Source organism: Xenopus laevis, chromosome 9_10S (assembly GCF_017654675.1).
Source record: "Xenopus laevis strain J_2021 chromosome 9_10S, Xenopus_laevis_v10.1, whole genome shotgun sequence".
NCBI classification, from domain to species: domain Eukaryota; kingdom Metazoa; phylum Chordata; class Amphibia; order Anura; family Pipidae; genus Xenopus; species Xenopus laevis.
The window spans coordinates 10027769-10049013 of NC_054388.1; the positions used below are offsets into that span (position 1 = coordinate 10027769).

A 21245-nucleotide genomic window follows, 5' to 3' on the forward strand; every position below is an offset into this window, starting at 1 on the left:
CCACGCTTCATTCCTTCCTGACCCCAAATGGCAGGTATTCTGCTCACAGAACAAGGGAAGGTATTAGGGTCATTGCTCTCTTTGATCAGACGCTGTTCCTTAAACATATGAAGGCCTGGGACTCAAGGGCAGCCCCTGATGATGATAATGTAAATAATAAAAATATCCTCTTTAAACAGAAAACACACCCGTTTGGTTCAGAGATAAGTCTGTAACACAGAACAGGAATGAGCTACTTCAGAGCAACATCTATCGGCCACTTTAAATAGGGTTCCTGCAGAATCTGAAGGGGTTGATCACCTTTTAGTATGATGGGAGTAAAATTCTGAAATAATTTGCAATTGGGTTTTAATTATTTTTTTCTCTTTTGTGGCTTTTGAGTTATTTAACTTTTTATTTAGCAGCTCTCTAGACTGCAGCTGCAGTAAGGTGGTTGCTAGGGCCCAAATTACCCTAGCAACCTTGAATTGATTTGAATGGGGGACTGGAATTTGAACCGGACATACATTTGTAGCATTAGAGAACACTTGTTTTTAGATGGGGTCAGTGGCCCCTATTTGAAAGCTGGAAAGAGTCAGAGGAAGAAGGTGTATAATTAAAACAAACTATAAAACTATAAAATTAAGACCAATTGAAAAGTTGCTTAGAATCGGCCATTCTATAACATACTAAAAGTTAATTCAAAGGTGAACCACCCCTTGAAGACTGTTGGTGGGATGCAGGGAGTTGTAGCTTTGACACCACCACCCATCAACTCAAGGGACTGGTGATCCCTGTCAATCCAGACTATCAAAACACAGCCACAAAGGAAAGATGTTAAAGATACATGCAGCAGAGGGTAGGGTTGTTGGGGGACCCCTGAGGTGGTAGGCCCAGTGGGCCTGGACACCCCAGTGCAAAACCTGTCCGATTCATATCACAAGTAAAAAAGATTGGTGCCAGGGCCCCCTACACATTCAAAAAAACATTGGTGACCCAGCCTCCCCCCCACCAAATGTAAAAAAGAATAAAATTGGAACTTACCTTTCAGCAGGTAAGTCTTCATGCTCCTCGGCTGGCGGTCTTCTTCATTCTTTTCTGTCATGGCTTCTTCGTTCTTCTCCAGTGTGGTCTTCGTTTTTTTTCCAGAGTGGTTTCTTTATTCTTTTCCAGACCGGATTCTCTGTTCTTTTCCAATGTGGCTTTTTCATTCTTCTCTGGAGCTTCTTCTGCAGCATGGCCGGGCCCACCTTAGAACGTAGAGAACGAAGAAGCTGCTCCGTAAAAGAATGAAGAAGCTGTTTGGGAAAATAACGAAGAAGCTGCTCCAGAAAAGCACTAAGAAGCTGCTCTGGAAAAGAACTAAAAAGCTCTCATCAGAGAAGAACGAAGAAGCTGCTCCAGAAAAGAATGAAGAAGCTGTTCCGAAAAGCTCTCGTCAGAGAAGAATGAGGAGGCTTCACTGGAAAAGAATGAAGAAGGTGTCATTAGAGAAGAATGAAGAAGCTGCTCCGGAAAAGAACTAAGAAGCTCACATCAGAAGAGAATGAAGAAGCTGCTCCGTAAAAGAATGAAGAAGCTATTCCGGAAAAGAATGAAGAAGCTGCTCCGGAAAAGAACTAAAAAGCTCTCATCAGAGAAGAAGCTGCGGCGGAAAAGAATGAAGAAGCTGCTCCGGAAAAGAACTAAAAAGCTCTCATCAGAGAAGAAGCTGCGGCGGAAAAGAATGAAGAAGGTCTTGGGGGAGAAGAACAAATAAGGCAGCCCGCTGAGGAGGAAGATGGCCACCTGCCAAACTTTAAAGGTAGGTTCCACCACTGAACACCAAAGTTCTTATTACAGTGTAGCTTAAGCCCTTGGCCACCAATTATCCCAATAGGTTCTGGCACTGCCACAAGTGTATTTTTTTAATTTGTGGGGGCCCTGACCACCAATGTTTTTTAATGCTTGAGGGGCCCCTGTGCCAATGTTTTTTTAATCTGGGTGCCTGGCACCAATGTTTTTTGATGCATTTGGGGGGCCCTGGTGCCAATGTTTTTTTTAATACCAATATGTAGGGGGCCCTGACCACCAATGATTTTTTAAAGATTTTTTAAAAACATTTTGTAACTCTGGGGGGCGGGGGCAGGTCTTGTAGTGACCTGGGGTCTGGGAGGGAGGCCTGTGGTGGGGGGCCCAGGAATGGGGCTCATGATTTCTGATCTTAGGTCAGACAAGAGCTGGAAATTGTAGTTTGGTTTTCAGCTGTTGTTATGCCTTTCGCTCCACTAAATTGCAAGCCTTTGGAAATAGCTTTCTCACCATCATATTCATTGTTATTAGTATATAACACATATTATTAGTAATAACAACAAATATTCAGTATTAATGCAATTCAGTCGTTCATTCAGTCATTATTTCAGTAATAATAAAAGCATCTAGTTAATATTCTGCACAGTGTTCTGCAGCCATGCACTTGTTGTATCAGAGTCTCCCCTAAACTCCTTATTTGCACAGGGGCCTGTCAGCTACTGAGGAAAAAATAGAATTCCACTGTTTGGCCACTGGGTGGCAGTAAATGACCGTGGCGTGGGCTTTGCTGCAGCAGGATAAGCCGAGATGGGGAGCGGAGGATGAAGGACCGGCTCTGGGGCTCTGCCAGCTGCTTCTCTAACAACCCGGAATCTCTGCAAAACTTTGAGGCCACAGCGATGAGGGAGAAGGGGGTGATAGCAGGGACCCGGGGGAGAGCCAAGAAGTGCTGCAGGGTTATATTGGGGTGCAGGGAAAGAATGGGGTGCTGGGTGAGAGTGGGGTGCAGGGAAACAATGGGGTGCAGGGAAAGAATGGGGTGCTGGATGAGAGTGGGGTGCAGGGAAAGAATGGGGTGCTGGATGAGAGTGGGGTGCAGGGAAAAAATGGGGTGCAGGGAAACAATGGGGTGCAGGGAAAGAATGGGGTGCTGGACGAGAGTGGGGTGCAGGGAAAGAATGGGGTGCTGGATGAGAGTGGGGTGCAGGGAAACAATGGGGTGCAGGGAAACAATGGGGTGCTTGGTGAGAGTGGGGTGCAGGGAACGAATGGGGTGCTGGAAGAAACAGTTTTACAGGAACAGATAGGGGTGCAGCATGGTATTGGGGTTCAAAGTGTAAGAGAGGTGCAGGGTGTTGGGGGAGAGCAGAATAGAGAGATGAAACCTGGGATGGTAAGAGGGGTAAATGCACAGAGCTTTAGTGGGGTGCAAGACAGTGAGGAGCAGATGGAGGCAGATGTGCTGGGAGATGACAGAGCACAGAGGATAGGATTGGGGTGCAAGAAGAAGTGAGAAGGGTACAGGGGATTAATGACGTACAGTGGGATATTGGGGTACAGAAAGGGCTAAAGGTTCAGATACAGGTAGGGAGTGTAAAACACAGAGTTAGAGGGGTGCAGGAAACTAGAATGCAGGAAGATGGGGTGCTGGGAGATGGGGTTGAGGGGGAGGTTTGGGGGCAGGGAGTTGGAGGGCTGCAGGGAGTTGGAGGGCTGCAGTGTTTGTTATAGGGTGCAGGAAGATACAGAGGAGCAGGTCTCACAGGTTAAACCAACAGGGGACACAGGGGGTGACTATTTCACAGCAGAGGGGCAAGACATGGGCACAACGCTGTACCGAGCAGCCACCAGTATAAACTGAATCTCACTGCAGACACTATCACACAGGTACGTTACATGGGATTCCTGCTCCCTCCTGTGTGTTTCCCCTACTCTGATCAATCTGGCTGCTGCAGAACCTTTTGCAACATTAGAACTGACTAACCGTCACTCATCTGTTTGTGAGTGTGTCTGTGTGTGCTTGTTTACTCACCCATACACACACGCACATATAATCATAAAAGTGTTGTCACCGGTTTATACTGTTGCTTAGTGATGTCACATGAGTTACATGACATTAAAATGTGTGTTTTGTGATAAGAAAGCACATTGGAGTTAATTTACCTGTATAACTCAGCCTGCAGCTTTGTACCTTTATATGGTCACAGAACAACCCCTCAGTGACTTCTAATATCCTTATCATTTACAGTAGGGGGTACATTATCCCTTATAATACATGAGTGATACTCAGAGTTCCCTGTATAACTCAGCCTGCAGCCTTGTGCTTTTATATGGTCACAGAACAACCCCTCAGTGACTTCTAATATCCTTATCATTTACAGTAGGGGGTACATTATCCCTTATAATACATGAATGATACTCAGAGTTCCCTGTATAACTCAGCCTGCAGCCTTGTGCCTTTATATGGTCACAGAACAACCCCTCAGTGACTTCTAATATCCTTATCATTTAAAGTAGGGGGTACATTATCCCTTATAATACATAAGTGATACGCAGAGTTCCGTGTACCTGACCAATACCATGTCTTGTTTAGGAATAAAGAAGGACAATAAAGTTGTAACACTGCTGATGAATAAATGGAGTTTGTGAACTAAATATAGTAGAGTTGAGGCACCTGAATAATTACATATCTGTGATTATATAGTATAGGTATTCCCCTGTACTAAGCACAATTCAGCAGGAACAGTCCCCTAAATTTGCTCATAGTCTGTACAGAGAGATCCCATAAAAACAATGGCAGCATAGGTATTCCCCTGTACTAAGCACAATTCAGCAGGAACAGTCCCCTAAGTTGGCTCATAGTCTGTACAGAGAGATCCCATAAAACTATGGCAGCATAGGTATTCCCCTGTACTAAGCACAATTCAGCAGGAACAGCACCCTAAGTTGGCTCATAGTCTGTACAGAGAGATCCCATAAAACTATGGCAGCATAGGTATTCCCCTGTACTAAGCACAATTCAGCAGGAACAGCCCTTAGGGTTGATCATAGCCTGTACACAGAGATACCATATTACATCCCCTATGCCTCCTGTTTTGTAAATATCATTTTTGTCATAGCAGCTTTATTAGTGCTGGAGAGCAGATTTTATATATTGATGTACTGAAAACTTCAGTATTTTTGTTTGTTCTTTTTAATGGTGATTATTTTTTATTTACAACATATTCCACAGCACTTTACTGACAAGATACATCAGTCCCTGTCCCATAGAGCAATGCCTCCCATTAGCTAAATCAGACACAGGCCTCCCTATGCAGCAGTGCTGTAAATAAAACTTTCAGATAAAGGGTAACTGATCTTACCTTCTGTCTTGGGAGATGAGTGCTCTGACTCTGGGTGTCCATGCCATAAAGCAAGATAAGGCTGTTGTTTTTTTTGTCTAAAGGAAAAAACCACATGAATTGTTTGTTTAGAGGAATTATAGAAGCAGAATTTGGATCATGGAAATAAAAACATGTAAATAGTTAGCCCAGGGGGTTGGCCCATTCTCGGTTGCAGAAACATGTTGGTATTATGCCCATCTGATTCAGATGGGTGCTCAGCACAACAGTTGCATTGTGGGAGATTATGGTCATAATCTCACACTGAGCACCATGGGTGGGTGTTGCGGGCGGGGGGGGGGGAGAGAGGGGGGCTAAACCTTAGTATTTAGCTGAATGTCTGTAAGGGAAAATACAAATATTAAAGGAAATGCTTGGGGAATGGGCCTCAGTGATTTTAAAATTTTAATTCTGTAATGTCCTACAGTTATGCTCTGCCCTCAGGTAAAATGGCAGGGCCAGATGGAGAGTGTAGGTCAAGATGTAGAAAGCAGGGCAAGATGGAGACAGTAAGACAAGATGTTGGAAGTAGGACAAGATGGAGACAGTAGGACACGATGTAAAGGGAAGGGCCGGATGGAGACAGTAGGACAAGATGTAGAGAGTAGGGCAAGATGGAGACAGTAGAACAAGATGTAGAAAGTAGGGCAAGATGGAGACAGTAGGACAAGATGTAGAGAGTAGGTCAAGATGGAGACTAGGACAAGATGTATAGAGTAGGGCAAGATGGAGACAGTAGGACAAGATGTAGAGAGTAGGGCAAGATGGAGACAGTTGTGAAACATGTAGAGAGTAGGTCAAGATGGAAACAGGACAAGATGTAGAGATAAGTCAAGTTGGAGACAGTTGGACAAGATGTAGAGAGTAGGGCAAGATGGAGACAGTGGGGTGTGATAAAGGCAGTGACATATGATGAAGACAGTAAGACAAAAGACAGTAGGACAAGAAGAAACAATAGGGCAACATGGAGAATGTAGGACAAGATTGATACAGTTGGGCAATATGTGACAGTAGGGCAAGATGGAGACAGTAGGACCAGGTAGTACTGTGGTAATAGTGCAAGATGGAGACCATACAGCAAGATGTACAGCAATATGGCAACAGTGGGACAATATGGAGAGAGTTCAGCAAGATGGAGATAGAAAAACATGATGAAGCCAGTAGAGACAGAAGACGGAGACTGTAGATATAGATATATATATATATATATATATATATATATATATATATATATATATATATATATATATAGGAGGACAAGATAAAGACTTAGGATAAACACTTGACTGTATATCATGCATAATTCAAGGGATCTGCAGCTGAAGGAGCACAGAAAATTACTTGTACATGCTGTACAGTTAAACATTCAGAAACAGTTCAATACAAAGCTTCTCTTGCTGAGTGAAACAAGGTTACTCCTGTGACCAGTAATAAAAGGAGTCTGAGTCTGTGGATGAGGTATAACTGGTTGCTTTGATGAGAAACAGCATGGCAGCTCTTTATATTGTACAGAAAGCCAATGGCTTCAGGGTCGCCAAGTCATCTTATTTGCCAAACATTAAAAATATAATTAATTTAGTCTCTAGTTGTAAATCGAGTGCAATTTTTCCATAAAGGCTACAAGCTATTGGTTCTGTGCCACTGATTTTTATTGTTCTGGTTGTGTTAAAAAAGTGGAAGAAGAAAGACTAAGAGATTATGAAGTAGATAGAATGGATCCAAAAGGAGACATGAATGGTGGAATAAGGACAAACAGTTGTGGGAGAATAAGATGGGGGATCAGATGGGGATGATGACAGTCAGAAAGAAGAAGAGAAAGGAAATTGGAGTTAAAGAATACAGAGACAAATGGAGAGGAGACCAGGCTTATAGAAGGGGAGAGAAGAGATAGGATGGAAGAGAAATACCAAACAGTTGGGTAGAATATAAAAGGAAAGGACAGGGGATGAGAGACAGAAAGAGAAAAGAAAGGGGAAATGGGTTAGGGAAAAGAGAAACAAAGGAAAAGGAGAAATATAGAAGGGAAGAGGAAGGATGGGGATAGTAAGGCCAAACAGTTGGGGAGAATAGGAAAGGCGAGGGGATGAGAGACAGAAGGACAGAAAGAAGACAAGGGGAGTTGGGTAGTAGAGAGAGAGAAATGGGGAAGAGACGAATAATATATAAGGGGAGAGAACGGAGAGAGTAAGATCAAACAGTTGGGGGGAGGATATAAAAAAGAGAGTGTTCAGAGACAAAAACAAGAAATGAAAAAGGGAAAGGGGGTTAGAGGGACAGATTAGAAGGAGACCAGGAATAAAGCAGAGGATCAGGTATGATCTCTATGACCGCACAGAGGGAGATCATACTGTATAACAGGCGCCTTTCCAGTGTTCTGATCTTATAGGAAAAAAAAAAGGTTGAAAGTTTGGAACAGTAAGAAGTGATAAGGATCTGGGTGGCCAACATGGTGCATCTGCAGATATAATACAGTATATTATACATATATATTTAAATATGATAATATATAATATTTAAACTTGTCTGTTCCCCAGAACTCTGTTTTGTAGGATATAATGGGTACGTGTATGGGCAGACATAACAGCAGCTAAAACAGTTGAGCAGATAGAGAATAAGGGAAGAAGGGGGAAATACAAAAAGAGTATAAAAGATAGAAATAAAAACAAATAACAGAAGAGATGTAGAAAGCAAAACAGAGGGGAAACAATAATTAAAGGATGGAAGAGAGAAGGGATTGAATGAGATTCTTTGGGCTCAGTCCCTTGCTGATCCACTGCTTTGGCTCCATGATTGCTAAACTGACAAATGAATTAATCTTGTCCTTACTTAGCCTGACTCCCACCCTCCCTGAGGCAGTGGTACAAGGGTTTAAAGGGCAGGCTAAAGCTGAGTATGGAAATTTCTCCTGCTTGGTCAGACATTGGGCAGCCAGAATTCGCTAAGGTGTGAGCTTGTAGAGAATCGACAAATTAGATCCAAAATAGTAAACTTAATGTTTTAGGACATTTCAGAGAAGCTTTATTGGCAAAAACTTGTGCCGGGATGGGCCCACTTGGGGCCCCCGAGACTCTGACCATGAAGCTAGGGGCATAATCTCCTTAAATATACAACTTGTTCTCTCCAATGCAGAAAAGAAAGGGAGGCCTAATGAAAGCAACCTTGTTTCTGAAGAGGTTCTGCAGCAACTGGGTCTGCCCTGTCCCCCAGAAACAATTGATGGTTTCAATATCTCTTGATGCCCTTGAGCAGGTGAAAAAGATATATTGATCCTCCTAATGAGAGCTTGATTAAGTTCATCTTTAATTATTGGGTTTTCACCATGTTAATAAGTTGGTGTGTGTGTGACTTTTATGCAGGTGGAGAAGTTGGAAGATTCCATAGAGGAGATGCTGGTGAGGCTGGACAAGTTCTGCATTTGATGGATATGGTGAGTAGGGGTTACCCAGTTCCTTTTGGAAAGTGCCAACCAAGAACCATTAGAATACTCCATCTGTACAGTGACTCCTGGTTTCTGTGTGCGGAGTTGGCTGCCACTGTTGCATGATGTAAGCTGCATTACCCTGCACGGCCACTAGGTGTTCTGCAAACTTGCTGGGAAGGCAGCCATTTTATCGTCAAGCCTTTCTCTCCTCCCGAGATGGCTATGTCCTTGCACACACACTCACTCACCAGTTGTGCAAGGCACTAGGTGGCAGTAGAGTGCACAAGCAGCTGAACGCTGAGTACTACATGCTGTGTTCCTCTTAACCTTTTCATGCCTGAGGAAGGGAGCAGTGCTCTCTCATCTGCATAAATATACATGGTGGGTTTATTTCATCCGGCCAAAAGGGTAATCCATTTAAGGCAATGCAACACACAAGTTGGAAGCCTGCCATTAAAACTGAGCATTGTGTGTTTAAGCAAATGAATTAATGCAATTTATTAGACACAGTGCAACCAACTGTATCAAAGATGGCGGCAACCGTCTGTCTGGCTTTGATCTCAAAAATGGCGCAGGATCTGTGTGCTTTCTTTGTACATTGGGGTTTTCAGATGTGGCCCTAGGGTTTGCATGAGGTGTAAGAGGGTCAAAGGAACAGTAAAGAGCAGCACCAAGTTGCATCTATGTGAAATACATTCAGCCGCAGCTTGTCTTTCCACACATGGGGTCCAATGTCAACACGGAGGGACAATTCATGCTTCTCATCGATAAGATCAGGAATTAAAGGCACATTGGAGGCTGTGCTGCCATAAACTCTGCTGAAAAACAGTTCTCATGCTGCTACAGGATTGTCGCAACTTACTTTCTTATATAAGCAACTCTTAGGGGCACATTTACTTAGGGTCGAATATCGAGGGTTAATTAACCCTCGATATTCGACCGTCGAAGTAAAATCCTTCGACTTCGAATATTGAAGTCGAAGGATTTACCGCATTTCCTTCGTTTGTACAATCAAAGGAACAATTAAATCCTTCGAATCGAACGATTCTAAGGATTTTAATCCATCGATCGAACAATTTTCCTTCAATCAAAAAAAGCTAGGAAAGCCTATGGGGACCTTCCCCATAGGCTAACATTGATGCTCGGCATGGTTTTAGGTGGCGAAGTAGGTGGTCGAAGTTTTTTTTTAAGAGACAGTACTATAACTATCGAATGGTCGAACGATTTTTAGTTTGCTTCGAAGTCGAAGGTCGAGCCAATTCGATGGTCGAAGTAGCCAAAAAAATACTTCGAAATTCAAAGTATTTTTTATTCTATTCCTTCACTTGAGCTAAGTAAATGTGCCCCTTACTGTTCACTTTTGCGTTAACTTTACTATGATGCAGAGAGGGATATTCCGAGATAATTTGCAATCGGTTTTCATTTGTTATTATTTGTGGTTTTTGAGTTATTTATTCTTTTATTCGACAGCTCTACAGTTTGCAATTTCAGCAAACTGGTTGCTATGGTCCAAATGACTCTAGGAACCATGCATTGATTTGAATAAGAGACTGGAATGTGAGCAGGAGAGGACCTGAACAGAAAAATAGTAATAGCACTAAGAGGGTTATTTATTAAAGTCCGAATGCCAAAAAATGTTCTACTTTAAAATCCGAATTTTTAGTGAATAGAAAAACTCACATTTTTCGGGATCTATTATAGCCCGAGGATGGAAAAAGTCAGAATCGGAAAATCCGCCATCTCAGACCTACCGAGGTTGTATATAAGTCAATGGGAGAAGTCCCAAAGATATCCTGATCTGCGGTGGGTTTTGTGCAATAACCTGAAGACTTTTGGAGCAGAAAATCCGAATAATTTGTACGATTTGAAATTTCGGATGTTTTTCACAATTTCTTCAAGTTTTTTTTTCTGAACTAGAATTTTTTAGGAAAAATGATTGATAAATAAGGGGAAATAACCCATATGTATTTGGTCAGAGGATAGGAAATATCAAGATAAATTTGGATTTTGATAGCCATACAGAGCATTAGGGTTTTATATGGGGCCACATAATTAAAAAAAGAGAATAACAAATAAATAATGAAATCTATTGATTAGCCATTCTATAACATAGTAAAAATTAACTTAAAGGTGAACCACCCCTTTAAACATTGTTATATTATGTCATGAAGGTAAAAACGATGATGTGATGAATTTCAATCCTCTGTAAATGTGAGAATGAATTCCCAGTGCAATGATGCTTAAGGATGTTAAAGGGATACTGTCATGGGAAAACATTTTTTTTCCAAAACGCATCAGTTAATAGTGCTGCTCCAGCAGAATTCTGCACTGAAATCCATTTCAGTTTCCCAGCTGCCCCCAGTCATGTGACTTGTGCCTGCACTTTAGGATGGAACTACTGGCAGGCTGTTATTTCTCCTACTTAATGTAACTGAATCAGTCTCAGTGGGTCTTACCTTTTACTATTGAGTGTTGTTTTTAGATCTACCAGGGAGCTGTTATCTTGTGTCAGGGAGCTGCTATCTGGTTACCTTCCCTTTTGTTTGGCTGCTGGGGGTGGAAGGGAGGGGTGATATTACTCCAACTTGCAGTACAGCAGTAAAGAGTCACTAAAGTTTATCAGAGCACAAGTCACATGACTGGGGGCAGCTGGGAAACTGACAATATGTCTAGCCCCATGTCAGATTTCAAAACTGAATATAAAAAAATCTGTTTGCTCTTTTGAGAATTGGATTTCAGTGCAGAATTCTGCTGGAGCAGCACTATTAACTGATGCATTTTGAAAAAAATATGTTTTCCCATGACAGTATCCCTTTAAGTAAAGGGACTTAATTAAGAAATGAATACATCAAAAATTAAGAGACAAAACAACAGGAAAATAACCAATTTGCAAGAGAGTAAAGAGCATGATTGCTATACATTGAAATTCGGCTGGGTATGTTCACCCACTTCTCTAGGTTGGGAAATCAGGAACATCATGCAGCTCAGAATAAGGCAGTTTGAATAACATTATAATATGGAAATGGTTATCGTTGGTTTGATAAAAATTCAGCATTTGACATATTACTGTTATACTCGCGACTCAAAAAAAGATTGGATCCTAGAGTTGTCTTTAAATGCCATTCCAGATTTCCAGCTAGAATATGTTAATCAGATCTACAGATATAGTTATTGCTCTGCTAGGGATAAGTCACAAGTTGTATAAAAAATAAATCTAAATATTTGCTATTAGATATCACTGTTGTGCATAAGGGTTAATTTTGCACTGTAAGATTAGTCAAGGGCTGGCAGCTTTGATTACAGTTTTTGTAAAGCCCATTTCTACCTTGGTATTTAAATTTTCACTTGACAGTCATAAAAGGGGTTGGTTACCTTTAAATTTACTTATAGTATGATGTAGACAATCTGCAACTGATTTTAATTTTTTATTATTGCTTTTTAGTCAGCAACTCTCCAGTTTGCAATTTCAGCAATCGGTTGCTGGGATCCAAATTATCCTAACAAAAAATGCACCCAAAAAAAACAAAACAGGAATATTAATAGCAGAGGCCCTGAATAGAAAGTTGTAGCAGTAGAAAGTAGTAAATAGTAGCAATAACAATACATGTGTAGCCTTACAGTGCATTTGTTTTTTATAGGAATGCACCGAATCCATTATTTTGGATTCGGCCGAATCCTTCGCGAAAGATTCGGCCGAATACTGAACCGAATCCTAATTAGAGGTAGGAAGGGGAAAACATTTTTTACTTCCTTGTTTTGTGACAAAAAGTCACGTGATTTCCCTCCCCGTCCATAATTTGCATATGCAAATTAGGATTCGGTTTGGCCGGGCAGAAGGATTCGGCCGAATCCAAATCCTGCTGAAAAAGGCCGAATCCTGGATTCGGTGCGTCCCTAGTTTTTTAGATGCAGTCACTGTCATTTGAAACCTGGGATGAGTCACAAGAAGAAGACGACAAACAGTTTAAAAACCATAAAAAAAGAAAAAATGAAGGCCAACTGAAAAGTTGCTTAGAATTAGCCATTCTATAACATACTAAACGTTAGCTTAAAGGTGAACCACATCTTGTTTGACAAATGGATATTAAAAGGAGCAGTTTCTCACTCAAATGCAGTACAGTTATGGGACCTGTTATCCAGAATGCTCAGGACTTGGGGCTTTCCCAATAATGGATCTTTCTGTGATTTAGAAATTCATGAAAATCATATAAACATGAAATAAACCCAATAGGTTGGGGTTGCTTCCAATAAGGATTAATAATATCTTAGTTGGGATCAAGTACAAGCTATTGTTTTATTATTATTATTATTACAGAGAAAAAAGGAAATCTATTTTAATATTTTGGATTATTTGGATAAAATGGAGTCTATGGGAGACGGCCTTCCTGTAATTTATAGCTTTCTGGATAATGGCTTTCCAGATAATGAATCCCATACCAGCATTATACTTTAGCTAGATCCTCAGATCTTTCTGGATTATCGGTTTCTGGATAATAGATCCCATACCTTTCAGTTCCTGGTGCCAAAATACTTTGTGTTTCACTTCACGGCAATAATAGTTTTCCTTGCTAATAGTACTGAATTCTTTTATAATAACAAAACAATTTAAAAAAAAGATACATTTAAATAGATTGCAAGCTCTTTGGAAAAGGGGGAGGGGCTGTTTTGGATTAACAACACTTAATTTGTCTAATGTCATTGAAACTAATGTATAAATTAGCCTGGGGTTTTTTGATGTCCGCAATATATACGTATCTAAACCAGTGGTTATTTGTATGGCCTAGATTGGTGTATATATATTTATATAATACACAAAAGCCATGAATATCTTGTAAATTATATAGTGAATAAAGTACCCCCTTTTGTAAAATATAAGGATATTATTAGTTACCGAGGAGTTTCATGACCATATAAAAACACGAGGCCGAAGGCCGAGTGTTTTTATACAGGTCATGGAACTCCGAGGTAACTTCTAATATCCTCATATTTTACAACTGGGGGTACTTTATTTATTATAATACACAAATTTCAATGAGTCATGTGACAGAAATGACATCAGAACTCACCGTTTATAACTGATGACATCAGAACTCACTGTTTATAAGGATATAATTTACAGGATATTCATGGCTTTTGTGTATTATATCCTTATATCTGATGTCATCAGTTATAAACGGTGAGTTCTGATGTCATTTCAGTCACAATTTGTGTATTATAATAAATAAAGTTCCCCCAGTTGCAAAATATGAGGATATTAGAAGTTACCTCGGAGTTCCATGACCTGTATAAAAATACTTGGCCTTTGGCCTTGTGTTTTTATATGGTCATGAAACTCCTCTGTAACTTATAATATCCTTATATTTTACAAGAGGGGGTACTTTATTCACTATATTACAGATATTTAACCATAAAATCATACCTCATTTACCTCATTATGGCGCCTTGTCTGAAGCAGGAAAACGTCTCTTTAGGCCCACCCAGCATGCTTTGCTATATCATAAACACGTCTCCCTTTCAGCTCACAGAGCATTAAGCCTTACTCTAAGAGGCGGCGTAGCAGCAATATAATCCCTTCAGTGCCTTAGCTGTGGGCTTGATCCTGTCCTTAAGAACAAGATGGCCGCAAGCCCAAGTAAGACAACGCCTTACTCAGTTGAAATCGACTTGGCTGGAGTTGGCTTGAGTAAAATGGTTTCATGCCTTGACTCACAACAATAGATCATTATCAGTTCTGTGGTACTTTAGTTCGTGTGAAGGGAAAATGTAACATGCAAACTTCTGGCCTTGATAAGGCCTTATGAGAACACCACAAAGTGGCTGCCATTTTGCTGATAGTTCCTCTTTCTCTCTCACTTACTGTTCTTCCTTTCCCTCACAAAATGGAGGATGTTGTTTTATTTTCTTCCCCTCAGAGGGTTGTCATTCTCACTGGTGGCCAGAGGTGGGGCTCTTCCTACGCTCACTGCTGTGCTGCTGAGGTAACCAGCAGGGAGGAAAGAGCAGCCTTGTTTTGCTTTTAACTGATATCATGGCTACACAAATGCCATTTGCTCTACTCCCTTTCAGATATTGTGAGTAACTACTGTAAGACACATCAAATAGAGGCTTAGTTTGTGGTCTGAACCACAGTTACATGTTAGGGGGGGGAGCCTTTGAAATCAATTGAAAATACTCAACAATTTAGACACTGATTATTTTTAACTTTACCTGTCGAATTTTACCACTTACATGGAGTCAGGATGAAGCCGTACACACACAGCAGTTGGCAGTAAAGAGTCAGAAAGAGATCTAACCAAAATAATATATAGTTATTTGCCTCCAGTTTACAGAATGGGTTTGCCTCTCTTTGCTGTTTTATTTATGCATGAGACGCCATTGTTTCATTTGTTTTTATCATAGGTCTAACTTTACACATTTTAGGGTGTTTTATTGGCAACCAAAAAAAAACCTCAAAAACATTTTTTGTCAGCAAGCAGGAATTTCTCATAGACAACTATATGGACAATTTATCATGCACTAGTCCTTTTCTTTTGGCGGGGGCATTTTTCCCTCACTTATTTTTATAAATTCTGCCATAGGTTATGATGTTTTTTTTTGTTGCAAATAGTCCTCAGTTTTAACTTGTCATGGCATTGGTTTATGATAAGTCATTTCTAGAGGTCGGGAGGCAATCAATGCCTTTGATATATCAGCTCTTTGGAAGTCAGTGTATAAATTTAGCAATCCTACTGACTTCTGATGAAATATTTTGTAGTTAATAGAATATACATTTAACATGGACTATAGTGATTTATTGTAAACACATGGAGACACATTTTTGGCTCCCGAAGTTGAGATCTCTCCGCTGAACAGAGAGATGTCATTATTATTATTATTATAGAGGAGCAAGATGGCAGCAGTAGAGCAAGATGACAGCAGTAGAACAAGATGGTAGCAGTAAAGCAGGATAGCAGTAGAACAAGATGGCAGCAGTAGAACAAGATGGCAGCAGTAGAACAAGAAAGCAGCAGTAGTGCAAGATGGCAGCAGTAGAGCAAGATGACAGCAGTTCAACAAGATGGTAGCAGTAAAGCAGGATAGCAGTAGAGCAAGATGACAGCAGTAGAACAAGATGGCAGCAGTAGAGCAAGATGACAGCAGTAGAGCAAGATGGCAGCAGTAGAGCAAGATGGCAGCAGTAGAGCAAGATGACAGCAGTAGAGCAAGATGGCAGCAGTAGAGCAAGATGGCAGCAGTAGAGCAAGATTATAACAGTAGAACAAGATCAAAGTAGTAGAACAGGATGGCGGCAGTAGAGCGAGATGACAGCAGGGCAACAGCAGGATCAAGTGAGATCGGTAGGCGAAGATGGTGGCAGTAGCTCTTCATGACCTATTTGCAGCCCTTTAGCTGTTGTTGAAGTACAATACCCAGTATAACTCTACTGTGCAGTCTTATTTGTTCTGCTTTAAGCAGGGACATGACTGCAGATATTGTGACTACTGGCGGCCCAATTAGTTTTAAGGGGCCCAATAAAGCATTGACTGATAAAGAGTTCAGTATATGTTTATATACATGAGGGGCAATAATATGGCTTTTGTGTGGGGCCCAGTCGCTTTCGGTTTTGCCACTGGCTGGTCTCCTTCCTCTATTAACATGAAACACAAACCATTCCCTTTGGTTTGAACTGGTCAGTACTAGGACCAATGCTGTGTATTTCTGTTCTTGTTATACAGATATGAAGTGATACATTCCATATCATGGAAGACAAAATCCCTGAGATTTAGTTCAAAGCAGAAGAAATGAACAGAATATACACACGAGCTGATAAGTTGGAGGTTTGTGACACACACAGGTGACTGCTTGGGAACATGCATACTGCTAGTGCAAATAACACAACGGTAGTTGATGTACATGTTAACTGTGACATCATGTGACTTTGTATTGACAGTGCAGAACCTTAGACTCTTCTCCATTGTGTTGAATGGACAGACCTTTACTACATACATTTTGTATATTTGTATACATTTGCCCTCTGGGTATTTTAAAAGTGTCACTTTTCAAATGATCCGATGTGATTCCCCAGGCAATTTTGAAGATGGTCAGGCGTTTCTTTCATAGAGGAGGAGCTAACTCTTGCAGAGAACTAGTACCTGCCTTTCCCACAAGTCCTTCACAGAATTCTAAAGGCAACTCCTACATTTCTATGGCTAAGTACCTGCTCTTGGCTGAACCTATCTACTCTTACTATTTCCTTATCATGAACCTTTATTGTATTATGTTATTTCATTGTATTATGTTATTAACTGCAATTTAATGTTTTTGCACTGGTATAATTGTATGGCATCTCTCAGTAAAGGCTATGAGCAAACTTAGAGGCTGTTCCTGCTGAATTGTGCTTAGTACAGGGGAATACCTATGCTGCCATAGTTGTATGGTATCTCTCTGTAAAGGCTATGAGTAAACTTAGGGACTGTCCCTGTTTGCCTGGTTGTTGCCATGTTTGACCTCTGTTAAGCTTATTGCGTGACCAGAAAATTCTTTCTCTGTATATTTGTATTCATACTTATGGGAGAGAGATGCCATATTGTTTCGCTTAGACAGTACAGTATGAGGGTATAGCTTATTGTGTGCCCAGAACATTCCTTCTCTGAATATTTGTATTTATACATATGGGAAGGAGGTGCCATATTGTTTCCCTTAGACAGTACAGTATGAGGGTATAGCTTATTGTGTGCCCAGAACATTCCTTCTCTGTATATTTGTATTTATACATATGGGAAGGAGGTGCCATATTGTTTCCCTTAGACCAGTGATCCCCAACCAGTAGCTCGTGAGCAACATGTTGCTCTTCAACCCCTTGGATGTTGCTCTCAATGGCCTTAAAGCAGGTGCTTATTTTTTGAATTCCAGGCTTAACTGCGTAAAAACGTTGTCAACTGCCAATCAGAGCCTCCTTTAGGCTGCCAGTCCACAGAGGGGCTACCAAATAGTCATCACAGCCCATGGACTTTTTTCATGCTTGTGTTGCTCTCCAACTTATTTTATATTTGAATGTGGTTGACCAATAAAAAAAGGTTGGGGACTGTTATGAAGGGAGACTTACATCAAGGAGGTACACACTCAGGATCACGTAGCACAGACTTTATTAACTGATCCCAAGAGAGACCATTAGCTGCTGACCACACGGTCTGTAACTACCAACAAGTATATCCTGCTAGTTCTTGCATAAGTTAAAACAGTGAGACATCTAGTGGCCAGTTGTAATATATCATATTGCTACATCCTTTCTCTTTAAAGAACACAAAAAATTAGAACAGCAAACATTGTTTATAACTGCATAACTTAAAATGTTATATTGTGGCCAGTCATACATAGTCCTTGAGATGAGCTGGCTTTCTGCACATTCTCCCAGCTCTTGACACATATGTTGTATCCTTGGAAGAATGTGGTACTTCTGAGACATACAAATCTTTTGTGGGCTCTCCATTTTCTTGCTCCCCACTTATTTGATCTGCTTCTTGTGGTATCTGTCCTTGAGAAACTGCTGTTGAAGTTTTTGTTGAAGGCCAAGTTAGATCTTCATCAAATAGTCTTTGTGGCTTCCTGTTATCAGGTTCTCCAGTCTTCTTTATATGCCTACGATTTCTTCTCAACACTTTTCCTTCCTCTGTTTGTACTAGGTAAGACCGATGTCCTAGGTTCTGCATGACTTTTGCCTTTTGCCAGTGTTTACTATATTTATCGAGTGGTTGAACCCAAACATTATCATTTTTCTGAAGAGTTGGTAGATCTCTTGCAGATTTGTTGTAGTACTTTGCTTGTCGATTCTGATTCAGTTTCAGTTTGGAATTGATGTCAACCACAAGTTTTGGTTTCAGCAGTTGTTTAGTTATTGGTAAGAGAGTCTTTGTTCGTCTACTCATTAGTCTCTGAACTGGACTACTCTCCAAGCCTTGTGTGGGTGTATTTCTTAAATCCAGTAACATAAGATAGATGTCTGTACCTGCTTGTTTTGCTTTCCGCATCAGTTTCTTGGCCATTTTCACAGCAGATTCAGCTTTGCCATTGCTCTGAGGGTACCCTGGTGAGGAGGTATTGTGCTCAAATTCCCACTCTTTACTAAATTGTCTGAATTCCTGTGATGTGAACTGAGCTGCATTATCAGAAAATAGTACATCTGGAATGCCATGCCTTGAAAAGTTGGCTTTTAGCTTTTTGATTACCGTTTTTGATCTGGTGTCTTGTAGGTAGTCTACTTCCCAGAAATTGGAATAATAATCAACTGTTATCAAGAACTCTTTGTCATTCCAAGTGAACAGATCAGTACCAACCTTTGACCATGGTCTGTCAGGGATTTCATGGGGTTGCAGTGTTTCCTTTGCCTGCTTATCTCCACAAGATGCACATATTTCACAATGAGTTATGAACTTTTTAATTTGATCATTCATTCCAGGCCAGTATACACATTCCCGTGCCCTGCGTAGACATCCTTCTATGCCTACATGTGAGGTGTGTAATCTTTCCATGATGTCTCTTCTTAGACTCCCTGGTATGACCACTCTTTCTCCCTTGAATATTATGCCCTGATGTGTTGAAAGTTCATCTCTAATGTGAAAAAAAGGAGAAATTTCAACAGGGGTATATTGTTTATACTTTGTCCAACCCTGTAAAATTGTAGTCTTTAGAATTTGCATTGTTGGATCTTGTTCTGTGCATGTTTGTATCTCTTTAAGCCTATCTTTACTCATCGGCAAGTATTCACACATATTGATAGTTTCAATGTCCTTGTCACCTTCATCTGAGATAGGAAGGTAGGCCCTGCTAAGAGTATCTGCAATAAGTAAATCTTTGCCTGGACAGTAGCAGATGTCACAGTCATACTTTTGCAATCTGAGAAGCATGCGCTGCAGTCTCTTTGGAGCATTTATTAAAGGCTTTCTTGTAATGGTCTCTAATGGCTTATGATCTGAATGCACTGTTACATGTCTTCCATAAGTGTACTGATGGAACTTTTCCATACCAAATACAACAGCTAAAAGTTCTTTTTCAATCTGAGCATAACCCCGTTCTGTAGTTGTTAGCGCTCTACTTGCAAATGCTACAGGTTCTTTTTCCTGCATCAGTGTGGCTCCCATGCCATTTTCTGAGGCATCACATTGTATTATCACTGCTTGAGAAGGGTTATAATATTTGAGTGTGGCAGCATCTGCAATAGCCTGTTTCACTGCATCAAAAGCTGTTTGTTGTGTGTCTGTCCACTCCCAGAGTGAATCTTTGTGTGTTAACTGTCTCAGTGGTTCACACAGCGCTGACAAATGGCCACAGAATTTAGAGAGGTAATTAACCATACCTAGGAACCGTTGAACTCCCCTTACGTCTGTTGGGGCAGGCATGTCCTGAATTGCCCTGACTTTTTCTGGATCTACTTTTAGGCCACCTGATGTCAAAAGATGCCCTATATATGGTACTTCAGTCATTTTAAGCTTGAATTTTTCCAGATTGAGTTTAATGCCTTTTTGTCTACATCTTTCCAATAACTGAATTATTTTCAGATCGTGATCCCGGGTAGCAGATTCTAGGCTGTCACCTTCACCAACAATTAGTATGTCATCAGCTATTGTCTTAATACCTGAAAGTCCCTCTAGAGCTTGATTTAGCCTTTGCTGAAAGACTTCTGGAGCTGGACTTATTCCCATGGGCATTCTGAGCCATCTATATCTCCCAAATGGGGTGGCAAAAGTTGTCAAGTAGCTTGATTTCTCATCTAGTTCCACATGCCAAAATCCATTTTTAACATCACATACTGAAAATATCCTGGCTTTTGATAAATCTGGAAGAATATCTTCTATTGTAGGCATTGGGTAATGATTCCTTTTCAGGGCTTTGTTAAGTGGTTTAGGATCTATACATATCCTTAGTTTACCTGATGGTTTCTTTACTATGACCAAGCTACTTATCCAGTCAGTGCTCTTTTGAACTGGTTCTATAATGTGTCTGTTGTGTAAATCCTGAAGTTCTTCTTTTAGTGGTTGCATCATAGCTACAGGCACTCTCCTTGTGGGTAGCCTGGATGGTTCTATGGCAGAATTAACCTCCAGTTTATACTTGCCTTCCAAGCACCCATCCCCTTTAAACAGGTCTGCATAGTGTGCTTGTATTATCTGTAAATCCAAATCACAGTCTAACTTTTCTGGAGAAATTTGGAGACTTGTAGAGCCCTTTAGAGCCATTATGTTGTGAAACTGCACTTTTATTAAGTCCATTGCCTGAACAGCTTTTACACCCAGTAGTGGAATATGATGGCCATTTTGTACAACTGTGAACTCCAGTCTGTAACTCTTTTTATTACATGGGTTACGAATTTTAAGTCTGCATTTACCCATAGGCTTCAGAATACTTTTGTTATACATCATAAGTACTTGGTCAGTGTGTTCTAGTTTAACATCGTTGTTAAGCAAATGGAAGGGAATAACATTGCAGCTTGCCCCACAGTCCAGCTGAAACTTAATGGGCTTACTATCTAGAAGAAATGTAGCAAAAAGTTGATTTGAATCTTTAAGCATTGGTGGATTAACCACATTTACACTTTCTGCTGCTGACTGTAGTTGCATCCACAGTATGTCCTCTGCACTGTCTGTGTCTGAGTCCTGTGTCACTGTGTTTACATATCTGTGCTGTGACTTTCTGCTCTG

At 40.7% G+C, this 21245-nt stretch overlaps 1 long non-coding RNA gene across 1 annotated transcript in view; it reads left to right on the forward strand.

The window, feature by feature from the left end:
- Window positions 1-3038: 3038 nt before the first annotated feature.
- The window catches only part of LOC121398984, a 31420-nt gene continuing 13213 nt past the window's right edge, over window positions 3039-21245 (forward strand). The window contains exons 1-2 of the long non-coding RNA XR_005964676.1: window positions 3039-3657; window positions 8507-8577. This is a non-coding gene — a long non-coding RNA (uncharacterized LOC121398984). The remainder of the gene's footprint in view (window positions 3658-8506; window positions 8578-21245) is intronic.